Source organism: Danio rerio, chromosome 14 (assembly GCF_049306965.1).
Source record: "Danio rerio strain Tuebingen ecotype United States chromosome 14, GRCz12tu, whole genome shotgun sequence".
In the NCBI taxonomy this organism is placed as follows: Eukaryota; Metazoa; Chordata; class Actinopteri; order Cypriniformes; family Danionidae; genus Danio; species Danio rerio.
The window spans coordinates 21,548,336-21,562,817 of NC_133189.1; the positions used below are offsets into that span (position 1 = coordinate 21,548,336).

At 33.6% G+C, this 14,482-nt stretch overlaps 1 long non-coding RNA gene across 3 annotated transcripts in view; it reads left to right on the top strand.

Annotated features, from left to right (window-relative positions):
- The first annotated feature begins 481 nt into the window (after positions 1-481).
- Positions 482-14,482, top strand: part of LOC141377633 (uncharacterized) — a 29,593-nt gene continuing 15,592 nt past the window's right edge. The window contains exons 1-12 of one of the 3 annotated variants that reach the window (XR_012390072.1): positions 482-495; positions 4,837-4,893; positions 5,035-5,086; positions 5,885-5,939; positions 6,452-6,506; positions 7,913-7,967; positions 9,397-9,451; positions 10,596-10,646; positions 11,158-11,212; positions 11,879-11,932; positions 13,136-13,190; positions 13,942-13,999. This is a non-coding gene — a long non-coding RNA (uncharacterized lncRNA). Of the gene's footprint in view, positions 496-4,836; positions 4,894-5,034; positions 5,087-5,884; positions 5,940-6,449; positions 6,507-7,912; positions 7,968-8,530; positions 8,584-9,396; positions 9,452-10,595; positions 10,647-11,157; positions 11,213-11,878; positions 11,933-13,135; positions 13,191-13,941; positions 14,000-14,482 lie in introns of those variants that run through there. The other 2 variants (XR_012390074.1, XR_012390073.1) reach the window with 2 other exon arrangements.

Here is a 14,482-nt window from a genome sequence, read left to right on the forward strand (position 1 = left end):
AATTAATAACAAAATACTGTATAAAATGATCAAATATGAAATGATAAAACATATGGTATAAATTGTACCCGGCTAAAATGTAAAATTAAAGTTACCAGAGGTAGAAGGAGAGACACAGAGGGAGGGAGAGAGAGACAAAGAGAGCAGGCCCAAAAGCCTAATAGCAGTAGAGTCAGAGAAGATAGACTCCAGAGGAGGAGAGGAGCAGAGCAGGAGAGAACCAGGCCAGGAAAAGAGAGGCAGGAAAAAGAGACAGAGCCAGAGTTTACCACCTATTTTGTATCTTTCTTGACCATGTGACCACCAATGCTGAGACATTCAAACTGACCAATCAACATGTGACCACACCATAAAACCCCCAAAGTCCACACAACAGGCCCTGATCTTATCAGTATCTGCCTTTGTAGTCAGTATGGACCTTCTTGGGTGAAAAAGCATGTTTTGTATTATAAACAAATGCATCTGATAATTTAGCCTCTTACAGTGACATCAAAGGTACCAAAGTTTTGTACATGTTTTTTCTTACTGCAGGTAGTCCCCAGTTATTGTTTCATTATAAGCATAGTGTATAAAATGTTAAGATGCAAAAAGGAGTTTAATTTAACACAAAAAAATTAAGTCATGAACGATGATTTGATGACAAGACATTATAAATGTTAACAAATAACATTTAAATAATAATAATAATAAAAAGAAATGTCCTAATTGAAAACCACACTTTAAAATGTTAATGTTTAATTTAAGAGTCTAAAAAATGCTAATATTAATGATTTCCATATTAGTGAAAAGTTAAAACTATTAAAGATTGTACACTATCCAGGGCCTGATTAACCAATGGTTAATAACACACATTGATGGAATAAGCCATTTACACAAATTTTGTCAGACAAGTGATGTCTGACCGACAGAGACAACATAACTAAATAGCGCCAGTGGTGTAGCTTGTAATGCACAGCAACATGTTTTGACGCGATTGATCATCAACTCGAGTTCTAATATACCGTCTGCTGAACTTATTCTTATTTTTTTTCTCCCCATTGGATATCAGATGGGAAATACATTTATTTTTAGGAAACATTTAAAAAAAAATTAAAATAATGCAAATGTTAAATAAAGTCACAAGTGCCTCGTGTGTTTTGATGATGTTTATCTTATTTCTCTAAATAGGTATTTTAAATATATAATAAAGTTATTTTCAAATGTTAGCAACATCTTAATAGAATTCATTTGTATTTATTTATTTGTGACGTTAGTCACTAGGGGTGTAACGGATCACTGTTGATCCGTGATCGATACGGATCACAACCCACGGTTCGGAATGCGCGTGACCCGTAGATTAATAACTTTTTTTGAACTTGTAGGTTAATCCAACATTTATAACAATCGCAGAGAGATCGCCTCCCGTGTCATTCAAATTGCATGAATGAAAGCATTTTGGCTTCCCTGTAAAATATAATGATGACGTTGTGGGACCTACATAAATGCTTTTGGCTATTAAGGTGTTTTTTTGTCACTGTTTGTTTAGCCTGCATTAATGCATTCATTATGGTAAGAATAAAATCACTGTTTAATGAAACAAGATGCTGGTGAAAGCAACTACATTGTGTAACCAACAGATGGCGACAAACAAACATCAAAACTATGTAATTGAATAGGTTTTCAAATATAATACACCTACAGTATAATGAAACATGAAGTTTTATGTGTGAATTGTTGAATCATTAATTGAAGATAAATATATGTTGTGCAAGATTTCTATATATTTTGCATTATCAGCAACAGTAGCAAAGATCATATTTCATATTGAATACTTTTAGCTGGTTATTTCCTGATTTTTATTTTTTATTAAAATTACAGGTTCTATTTTCTGTTTGTTAAAAGCAATGTTTTATGCAGTAACATTTTTGTATAAATGGAAAGCAAATTGTCTCCTCCCTTTTTTGCTGATCCAAAAAATGGTCCGATCCATAACTCAAAAAACGTAGAGTGATCCGAACTGCAGATTTTGGATCCGTTACACCACTATTAGTCGCCCTTTCCCAAACCCTGGTTAGCCTGTCGATTATCATTTGCCACAACTAGCGCTACTTCACCCATATTCTCCTACCTCATGGCTCTGTTGAAGAGCATTTAATAGGTTGCACATGTCTTAATAAAGGTTGCCTCCCTCTCTTTAAAAACATTTTTTTTAGAAACTAGGCATTTCCTCTTAGCAAATAGTCAATATCATATATTAGGGGTGTAACGATACACTCAGCTCACGATACGATGTGTATCACGATATAGTGTTCACGATTCGATATGTATCACGATATTTGGAATAAAAATTGAAAATTTAACTGAAATGCAAATTTTACCAAGTAAACTATTTTTTATGTATTTCTTTTGTTTCAACTTGTTAAACTGAACCTTCTTTTAGAAAATATATTAAACAGGCCTGTCTCTGGAAAATAAAACAATTTAAAAACTTCTTAAAAAATATTATTGAAATGACAGAGACAAAATTAAGGAACAATTTAAGTAAAGGTGCAAAAAAATAAGCTTTCTATTCAATTTAATTTAACAGTGAGAGCTTAAGGCTTTGCTTGGTCACTTGCGTTTTTTGTGTGTGCAAAAAAAAATCTACATTTCCAGGTAATCAGCAGTTCTATAAGATAATCCTGAACTTATGTGTATCTGTCTGAGAGGCTATCAAGTGTATCATGTTGACGTGCATTTTTGTGTACCTCTGTACTCAAATTTAGCTTTAAAGGGTTAGCTCGTCGTAATCATAACTCTAAAATCGATATGATTGTTTAAATAATGTGTACGTTTTCGGTTTCATTTACACTGCTAAGTGCTGTTCAAACTTCCCACGCTGCTCCTGAAAGATCACTCTGTTCCACAAACTGAATGTTGTTTACTACTTTATTAGTCACAACCTGCAGGTTCTGTTCACTGAAGCAGACGCGCGCGTATGGCAAGCCGTTTTAGCATTTAAACCTTTGTTCTGACTATCCATAAATATATGTAATTCATATTTAATTAAATTCATTTAGAGATATCTCTAATTATATTTTGACTAGTCGAATTATAATTATGACTAGTCAAAATATAATTAGAGATATCTCTAAATATATTTATGGATAGTCAGATCAAAGGTTTAAATGTTAAAACGGCTTGCCATACGCACGCGTCTATCATAGTCCGCCCTTTGTAGTAACAGCTCACGGTCAGCTCATGTCATGTGTGATTTTGCGGCCGCCAATACATCATATGAAGACAGAATGATATTTTAGGGTGAATTGTACCTTATAAATACAGTATGTGACTCTTTCAACACCATTAGGAGGTATCCCTGTCGCTGTGCAAAGTATGTAAATCACTGTGAAGACTTTAAAACTTAGGATGTGTGACCCAGTATGCGTGTCAAAAAGCGGACGAGTCTAAAGCAATTACTGTACAACCGAAATGTTGCCAGACGTCTGATTTTGAGAGGATGGGCCATCCTCTATTTCAACTCCACTCATCTTGGTTTGCTAACATTACTGCTGCTGCAATCTGAACTCACGTGCGACAGCAGGTGGAACGTAGCTCACGTGCAAACAGCTCAACTAATAAGAGAAAACGGACGTCATATCGTAATCATATCGTCATAACGCCACGATGCATATCGAGACATTTTTGCATCGCAATAAATCGTACAACGATAAATCGTTACACCCCTATCATATATTATTATTATCATTGTATTTAAATTGTCAGAAAATGTCACCATGTATAAAAAGCATGCAGATTTTTTCCTTTCCTTCTTTACTTTTTTTAACTAAACAGCATGCTTTAATTGGTGAAGTGCTTGTAAGTTTTGAAATAACCTGCACTGAATTGAGCGGACTGTAGTGTAGTATTTGCCGTAGATCAAAATGAGTGAACAAGTGGATTTGGCAATCACAAGAGAAAAAGAGGAGAGGGTGCATCTTTATTGAGGCATGTTTCATGTATTCACTCCTTCAAACAGACCCATGATGAGGAGAATGAGAGTATAGAAGACGTTATGGTAATGTTATGTGCAAGCTAGCATTAACCAGGTGGAGGATGCTAATGGCAGTGCAGAATGGATTCATCGTGTGTCTGAGGGCGTACTCGCACTGTACAGTTGCCATGAACCAGGCTGAAGCATGCTTTTCCCCCCTTCCGTCTCCCCCTACGGCCTGCACTCACATTGCATTCGTGCCTGGGCAGTCTTATGTCAACGAACGTGCTGTTCAGTAAGCGCTCTCGCAAAGCACAGTGGAGAATAGTAATAAATACCTTTTAAAATATATATTTTAGTACTGCTTCAGTTAACTTGAACAAGTGTACTTATACCATCAATTTTCATTTTCATAAGAAAATTTTCATTTTCTTAAAAAATAAGTTAAATCTTTGTAGACTATATATATATATAATTTATTTAAAAAATGTGGGCAATATATTATAGATTTGTTTTGAAAAAAATGTATTCTATTCTTATTTTTTTTAATACAGACCTCTTGAGTTCTTAATCCGGGCCTGACACTATCAAATAGTAAAGTATTAGATAATTGTTTTGGGCCAGTTTCCTGTACAGTGTACTTTTTGTGCACTATTAAACCAACATAATGAATTTTTTCAATGATTTAGTTTCTTCTGTATCAGTTTTCACTGTTTGTCCAGAAGAGTTTGTGATGCATACTCTGTGGAGTCAGTGTTCATGTGTTGACAGAACTGTTTTTATTTGGCAGAGTTACAGTTTTAATCTTGTATAAAAAAAGTACCTTGTGTTTAATTTTAAAACATTGTTCTGCACGATATCACAACATACAATTGTAATTTTAGAGTGTGTCATGTGGAGGAGTTGACCTTCTCTCCTGTAACAAACATGAAAAAGCAAAGGTAGGGTATATTGGATTTTATTTTAAAAATTGGCATATTTTGAACCGTATGTAGTATTAAATATAATGTTTAATAATGTCTGTTTAGCACACAATTGAGTTGTTTTAGCTTTATTTTCTGTCTTTTGATTATGTTTTTCAGTCTCTTCATGAGCCATTATCTTTGAATTCTGAACAGAGTGAGCTTCAAAGAGGTTTGTCTATATAATTGTCTTTTAAATGTTGATCTGAAGAGATATTTTCTTATTGTTCCTGTATCTGTGCAGTTATTTTTATATAATAATACATTTAATATGGGTGTAGCGATACATTATTATATTGAGAATCGCAATATAACAATTCAAAGTTTTTTCTTTAGATTAGCCTCTATTCACACGGTGAGTATTATGTGTAAGATTAAACGTTTACACAGTTGCAGTATAAACTACTGTTGTTAAATGATGAAAATAATGCAAGTTGAAATCTGATGATGACAAATGCCTGGTTATACCAGTGAAAATGATCTATTTGCATGTGGACCATAAGAGAGTGCAAGCATACATCTAACACTCATCTTCAGAATTTTGAATTTGTATTCTGATGTCATCTCTGTCCTGTGCATAAAAGACCAATTTAAAGTTTAACATGCCAGATCTATGCAAAATTGAGCATTTTAACCATTACTAGGCCTACATATTATAATAATATTGTTTTTTACCACATTTGAGAAATAACAAATATTACTAATATTTAAAGCTTTTTTTTATAGCTTACAATATTGAGATATCAAGAGAAACAATGTCAAGTTTGCTGACCTATCAATAGGCTATTGTTTTAATATCTGTGTGTTTGCTCATGGTTTATGAGGACCAAGTATGTCTACTGAATGTGACTTAGCAGTAGGCTATTGTTTTGTTAAATCTGTTTATTCATGGTTTATGAGGACATGGTTTGTTATGCGAGACTTAAAGCTTTTAATGTTTTCTTCATCTTTCTTTGCTTCTCTCTTTCAGCGCCTCCATGAGCCTGTGGCTTTAACCAACACAAACAGAGCTGTCTTCTACAGAGGTTTGTTAATTATTTTGTCATGCTAATTTGACACTCCTTAAAGGGATAGTTCATCCAAAAAGTGCAATTGTCTCATTATTTGATCCCCCTTTACTTGTCTCAAACCATTATTGGGATATTTCTTCTGTTAAAGACAAAAGAAGATACTTAGAAAAAATATGGAAACCTGTAACCATAGACTTCCATATTATTTGTGTTTTCTGTTGTGGAAGTCAATGATTGCAGGTTTTCTTCTTCCATCAAAATATCTTGTTTTTGTTGTTTAACAGAAGTAATAAACCCTTAAAGGTTTGGAACACTTGAGGGTAAATTAATAGTGAGTAAATATAAATTTTTGTGTGAATCATCCCTTTAAGTGCTAAAATGACAGTTTCATATTTCTACTACATTCAACGTAGCAGTCCTGTGTGTTTAGTCATGGTTTATGAGGACATGATTGGTTATGGAAGACTTGAAGCTTTCAGTAAGTGAATGTCATGTTTTCTTCATCTTTCTTTGCTTCTCTCTTTCAGTACCTCCATGACCCAGTCACTTTGTCAAACACAAACAAAGCTGTCTTCTACAGAGGTTAGTTAATTCTTTTGTAATGCTATTTTGACACTCCTTAAAGGGATAGTTCACCCAAACAGTACAATTGTGTCATCATTTGCTCACCCTTTACTTGTTTTAAATCTTTATGGGTTTATTTTTTCTGTTGAACACAAAAGAAGATACTTTGAAAAAAGATGGAAACTTGTAACCATTGACTTCCATATTATTTGTGTTTTCTATTATGGAAGTCATTAGCCCCTTTCACACAGTGATACCGGTAAATATCTGGAAAATTTCCGGAAAGACTTTACCGGTATATTCAAAAAAGCGCTGTTCACACAGGCGAGGACGTTACGGAAATTTTCCGGAAAAGAGCATTCACACATCCATTCCAAAATACCGGTAAATTCTGACAACATTCACCACAAATGAGCTTTAAACGGCTGCGCTTGTATTTGTAAACATTTGACTAAATTACAAACTCTGTGGATGATCAATATTGTGAACAACTTTCGCAGGATCACTTTCGCATGTCGAGATGTTCATAATATGTGCATGTGCAAAGCTTGAAGGTAAACAAACAACGGCTTATCATAAGCATCTCATCGATGATTATTTACACAGTTATCATTAAGAAGAACATATAAACGTGATCTGACTAACTTCTAGCAGCTAAATGTGTCTGGAAAAATATTCAAAGGCTTTTATCCTCACAAACCGCGCGGACGTAAATGCGTCTGACTGTTGTGATTGGCTAAAGCAGACGTCTCACGTCAGCACGTTCTAGACGTGCACGCGCTTATTACGGGAATCTTCCTTTTGCATTCACACAGCGCAGCATTCCGGCACATTGCCGGTAATGTTACAACTTCTCTTTCCGGAAAATAGCCAGAACGAATTTACCGGTATTTTCAAAAAGGACCTGTTCACACATACAACCTTTCCGGAAAATTGCCGGCAATTTTCCGGAAAGGTCTGTATGTGTGAAAGGGGCTATTGATTGCAGGTTTTCTTCTTCCATCATAATATCTTGTTTTTGTTGTTTATCAGAAGAAATAAGCACATAAAAGTTTGGAACACTTGAGGGTAAATTCATAGTGAGTAAATGTTCATTTTTGAGTGAACCATCCCTTTAAATGCTAAAATTACAGTTTCCTTTTTCAGCTAAATGCAATGTAGCGGTCCTGTGTGTTTAGTCATGGTTTATGAAGACACAGTATGTCTATTTAATGTGACTTAGCAGTAGGATGTTGTTTTATGGAAACTGCGTGTTTCTTCATGGTTTATGAGGACACAGTATGTGTAGTTTTACATGGTGCTAGCAGTAGACTATTATAACGTGTGTTTCTTCATGGTTTATGAGGGCATGGTTTGTTGTGCAAAACTTAAAACAGTAAGTAAACGAATGGTAAATTTTCTTTATCTTTGCTTCTCTCTTTCAGTACCTTCATGAGTCCGTCACTTTGACAAACACAAACAGAGTTGTCTTCTACAGAGGTTTGTTAATTCTTTTGTAATGCTATTTTGACACTCCCTAAATGGATAGTTCACCCAAACGGTACAAATGTGTCATTATTTGCTTACATTTTACTTGTTTCAAACCATTTTGGGTTATTTCTTCTGTTAAAGACAAAAGAAAGTACTTTAAAAAAAAGATGTAAACCTGTAACCATAGACTTCCATAGTAGAAAACACAAATAATATGAAAGTCAATATTCATTGGTTTTTAAAGTATCTTTTGTGTTTAATAGAAGAAATAAACCCATAAAGGTTTGGAACACTTGAGGGTAAATTAATAGAGTAAATGTTAATTTTTGGATGAACTATCCCTTTAAGTGCTAAAATAACAGTTTCCTATCACTGCTAAATGCAGTTTAGCAGTCCTGCGTGTTTAGTCATGGTTTATAAGGACCAAGTATGTCTATTAGATGTGACTTAGCAGTAGACTATTGTTTTATTAAATCTGTGTATTTCTTCAGGGTTTATGAGGACATGATTGGTTATGCGAGCCTTAAAGCTTTCAGTAGTTTTCTTCATCTTTCTTTGCTTCTCGCTTTTAGTACCTATATGAGCCTGTCACTTTGACAAACACAAAGACTTGTCTTCTACAGAGGTTTTTGTAATTGTTTTGTCAAGCTATTTTGGTACTTTAAACCAATCATGTCCTCATAAACCATGAAGAAGCACACATTATAAAACAACAGTCTTCTGTTAACATTGTAAAACTACACATACTGTGTCCTCATAAACCATGAAGAAACACAGATTTAATAAAAAAAAACATTGTACTGCTAAGTCACATCCAATAGTCATACTTGGTCCTCATAAACCATGACTAAACACACAGGACTGCTACACTGCATTTAGCAGAAATAGGAAACTGTAATTTTAGCACTTAAAGGGATGATTCACCCAAAAATTAACATTTACTCACCATTAATTTACCCTCAAGTGTTCCAAACCTTTATGGGTTTCTTTTTTTCTGTTTGACAAAACAAATAAGATACTTTGAAAAAAGATGGATACCTCTAACCATTGACTTTCATATTATTTTTGATTTCTATTATGGAAGTCATTGATTGCAGGTTTTCTTCTTCTGTCAAAATATCTAGTTTGTTTGTAGGTTTGGAACACTTGAGGGTAAATTAATAGTGAGTAAATGTTCATTTTTGGGTGATCAATCTCTCTGAGTGTTAAAATGACAGTTTCCTATTTTTACTAAATGCAATTTAGCAGTCCTGTGTGTTTAGTCAGGGTTTATGAGGACCAAGTATGTCTATTGGATGTGAGTTAGCAACAGGCTATTGTTTTATTAAATCTGTGTGTTTCTTCATGGTTTATAAGGACATGATTGGTTTGCGAGACATAAAGCTTTCATTAAGCCAATGACATGTCTTCTTAATCTTTCTGTGCTTCTTTCTTTCAGTATCTCAATGAGCTCGTCACTTTGACAAACACAAACAGAGCTGTCTTCTACAGAGGTTTGTTAATTTTTTGTCAAGCTATTTTGACAGTCGTTAAAGGGATAGTTTACCCGAAAATGACAATTGTTTCATCATTTGCTCATCCTTTACTTGTTTTAAACCTTATGGGTTTAATTCTTCTGTTAAAGACAAAAGAAAATACTTTTTAAAAAAAAGATGGAAACCTGTAACCATAGATTTCCATAATAGAAAATACCAATAATATGAAAGTCAATGGTTACAGGTTTTCATCAGTTTTCAAAGTATCTTTCGTGTTTAACAGAAGAAATAAACCCATAAAAGTTTGGAACACTTGAGGGTAAATTAATAGTAAGTAAATGTTAATTTTTGGGTGAACCATCACTTTAAGACTTTAAAATGACAGTTTCCTATTTTTACTAAATGCAGGTTAGCAGTCCTGTGTGTTTAGTCATGGTTTATGAGAACTAAGTATGTCTATTGGATGTGACTTAGCAGTAGGTTGTTGTTTTATTAAATCTGTGTGTTTCTTCATGGTATATGAGGACACAGTATGTGTAGGTTTACAGTGGTTTACATAGTGCTAGCAGTAGACTATTATAACATGTTTCTTCATGGTTTATGAGGGCAGAGTAAAGGGATAGTTCACCCAAAAGTACAATTGTGTCATCATTTGCTCACCCTTTAGTTGTTTTAAATCTTTATGGGTTTATTTTTCTGTTAAACACAAAAGAAGATACTTTGAAAAAAGGTGGAAACCTGTAACCATTGACTTCCATATTTGTTTGTGTTTTCTTTTATGGAAGTCAATGATTGCAGGTTTTCTTCTTCCAATCAAAATACCTTGTTTTGTTGTTTATCAGAAGAAATAAACCCATAAAAAGTTGGAATGCTTTGGGGTATATTAATAGTAAGTACATTTTCATTTTTGGATGAACCATCCTTTTAAGTGCTAAAATAACAGTTTCCTATTTCTGCTAAATGCAGTGTAGCAGTCCTGTGTGTTTATTCATGGTTTATGAGGACCAAGTATGTCTATTGGATGTGACTTAGCAGTAGACTATTGTTTTATTAAATCTGTGTGTTTCTTCATGGTTTATGAGGGCATAGTTTGTAATGCAAAAAATTAAAACAGTTAGTAAACCAATGTAAAATTTTCTTTATCTTTGCTTCTCTCTTTTAGTACCCCAATGAGCTAAATGCTTCGACAAACACAGAGTTGTCTTCTAAAGAGGTTTGTTAATTCTTTTGTCAAGCTATTTTGACACTCCTTAAAGGGATAGTGCACCCAAAAATGACAATTGTGTCATAATTTGCTCACCCTTTACTTGTTCCAAACGTTTATAGGTTTAATTATTTTGTTAAAGACAAAATGAAATACTTAAAAAAAGATGGAAACCTGTAACCATTGACTTTCATATTATTTGTGTTTTCTATTGTGGAAGTCAATGATTGCAGATTTTCTTCTTCCATCAAAATATCTTGTTTTTGTTGTTTATCAGAAGAAATAAACACATAAAAGTTTGGAACACTCAAGGGTAAATTCATAGTAAGTAAATGTTAATTTTTGGGTGAACAACCCCTTTAAGTGCTAAAAGGACAGTTTCTTATTTCTACTAAATGCAGTGTAGCAGTCTTGTGTGTTTTGTCATGGTTTATGAGGACATGATTAGTTTTGCGAGACTTAAAGCTTTCATTAAGCCAATGACATGTCTTCTTAAACTTTCTGTGCTTTTTTCTTTCAGTATCCCAATGAGCTCGTCACTTTGACAAACACAAACAGAGCTGTCTTCTACAGAGGTTTGTTAATTCTTTTGTCAAGCTTTTTTGACACTCGTTAAAGGGATAGTACACCCAAAAATGGTAATTGTGTCATAATTTGCTCATCCTTTACTTGTTTTAAACCTTATGGGTTTCATTCTTCTGTTAAAGACAAAAGAAAATACTTAAAAAAAAAAGATGTAAACCTGTAACCATTGACTTCCATAATAGAAAAAACAAATAATATGAAAGTCAATGGTTACAGGTTTTCATCGGTTTTCAAAGTATCTTTTGTGTTTAACAGAAGAAATAAACCCATAAAGGTTTGGAACACTTGAGGGTAAATTAATAGTGAGTAAATGTTCATTTTTGGATGAATCATCCCTTTAAATGCTAAAATTACAGTTTCCTATTTTAGCTAAATACAATGTAGCAGTCCTGTGTGTTTAGTCATGGTTTACGAGGACCAAGTATGTCTATTGGATGAGACTTAGCAGTAGACTATTGTTTTATTAAATCTGTGTGTTTCTTTATGGTTTATGAGGACACAGTATGTGTAGGTTTACAATGTTAGCAGTAGACTGTTGTTTTATAACGTGTGTGTTTCTTCATGGTTTATGAGGACATGATTGGTTTTGCAAGACTTAAAGCTTTCAGTAAGCGAATGTCATGTTTTCTTCATCTTTCTTTACTTCTCTCCTTCAGCACCTCCATAAGCCAGTCACTTGTCAAACACAAACAGAGTTGTCTTCTACAGAGGTTTGTTAATTCTTTTGTAATGCTATTTTGACACTCCTTAAAGGCATAGTTCACCCAAACAGTACAATTTTGTCATAATTTGCTCACCCTTTACTTGTTCCAAACCTTTATAGGTTTAATTATTCTGTTACAGACAAAATAAAGCGCTTAAAAAATGGAAACCTGTAACCATTGACTTTCATATTCTTGTTTTTTTCTATTGTGGAAGTCAATGATTGCAGTTCTTTTTTCTTCCATCAAAATATCTTGTTTTTGTTATCAGAAGTAATAAACCCTTAAAGGTTTGGAACACTTGAGGGTAAATTCATAGTAAGTAAATGTTCATTTTTGAGTGAACCATCACTTTAAGTGCTAAAATGACAGTTTCCTATTTTTACTAAATGCAGTTTAGCAGTCCTGTGTGTTTAGTCATGGTTTATGAGGACCAAGTATGACTATTGGATGTGACTTAGCAGTAGGTTGTTGTTTTATTAAATCTTTGTGTTTCTTCATAGTATATGAGGACACAGTATGTGTAGGTTTACAATGGTTTACATAGTGCTAGCAGTAGACTATTATAACATGTTTCTTCATGGTTTATGAGGGCAGAGTAAAGGAGTACACCCAAAAACGACAATTGTGTCATCATTTGCTCACCCTTTACTTGTTTTAAATCTTTATGGGTTTATTTTTCTGTTAAACACAAAAGAAGATGGAAACCTGTAACCATTGACTTTCATATTTTTTGTGTTTTCTATTATGAAAGTCAATGATTGCAGGTTTTCTTCTTCCATCAAAATATCTTGTTTTTGTTGTTTATCAGAAGAAATAAACCCTTAAAGGGTTGGAATGCTTTGGGGTATATTAATAGCAAGTACATTTTCATTTTTGGATGAACCATCCTTTTAAGTGCTAAAGTAACAGTTTCCTATTTCTGCTAAATGCAGGTTAGCAGTCCTGTGTGTTTATTCATGGTTTATGAGGACCAAGTATGTCTATTGGATGTGACTTAGCAGTAGACTATTGTTTTATTAAATCTGTGTGTTTCTTCATGGTTCATGAGGACACAGTATGTGTAGGTTTACAATGTTACCAGTAGACTGTTATTTTATAACGTGTGTGTTTCTTCATGGTTTATGAGGACATGATTGGTTTTGCAAGACTTAAAGCTTTCAGTAAGTGAATTTCATGTTTTCTTCATCTTTCTTTACTTCTCTCTTTCAGCACCTCTATAAGTCAGTCACTTTGACAAACACAAACAGAGCTGTCTTCTACAGAGGTTTGTTAATTCTTTTGTAATGCTATTTTGACACTCCTTAAAAGGATAGTTCACCCAAAAATGACAATTTTGTCATCATTTGCTCATCCTTCACTTCCTTCAATCTGTGTTTCTTCATGGTTTATGAGGACACAGTATGTGTAGGTTTACATGGTGCTAGCAGTAGACTATTATAACATGTGTTTCTTCATGGTTTATGAGGGCATGGTTTGTTATGCTTGACTTTAAAAGTAAGTAAACGAATGTTGAATTTTCTTTATCTTTGCTTTTCTGTTTCAGTACCTCCATGAGCCAGTCGCTTTGACCAACACAGAGTTGTTTTTTACAGAGGTTTGTTAATTCTTTTGTCAAGAATTAACAAACCTCTGTAGAAAACAACTCTGTGACTGGCTCATACCCAAAAATGACAAATGTGTCATCATTTGCACACCCTTTATGGGTTTATTTTTTCTGTTAAACACAAAAGAAGATGGAAGATGAAAACCTGTACTCATTGACTTCCATATTTTTGGTGTTTTTATTTTGGAAGTCAATGATTGCAGGTTTTCTTCTTCCATCAAAATACCTTGTTTTTCGTTTAACAGAAAAAATAAACTTGTAAAGTAGAAAAGTCCAATAGTAGGAAAAATAATAACATGGAAGTCAATGAGTGCACGTTTTAATTTATTAAGAAAATAAACTAATAATAATTAAAATAATAAAATAATTTAAATAAGTGAATAATAATGTCTCTCTCACTTTCTCCCTTCAGGAAATAACAGGTGAATCTTGACAGAAATCCAGGAAGCCAGACAGTGATGGTGGTGATGGTAAGAATTTCTGTCAATAACAATGCAGGAAGAAACTAAGTAACTAAAATTACTTTAAAAATAATGTGCATTTTAGGCCTTTTTTATTTTAAGCAAATTTTAAGCATGATCTAAAGGGTTGAGTTTATTTTCTTAATGAGTTATAGGTGTATTTTGAGAATAAACCAATCAGAGTCTCATCTCCCATTCCCTTTAATAGCCTTGCATCGTGCCATAAGCGCATTTGCTATTTACATGACGTAAAGTAAGTTTAAGTGGAAAAACTGAGCATTTCACAAGCAAACAGTTAACAGTTATTTTTAACAGAAAACTGTTAAACAGAGCATCTACCGCGCGAGAATGAGAGATAAATGATCTACTTTCACTTTCGCTCTTGGTGGATAGGAAAATCATTACGCACAGACATCAGTTAGCCTAATAATAATAATTAGTTGCGTTTGTTAAGCGCAAGTATTTGTTTCAAAACTATTTCTAAATGCAGTT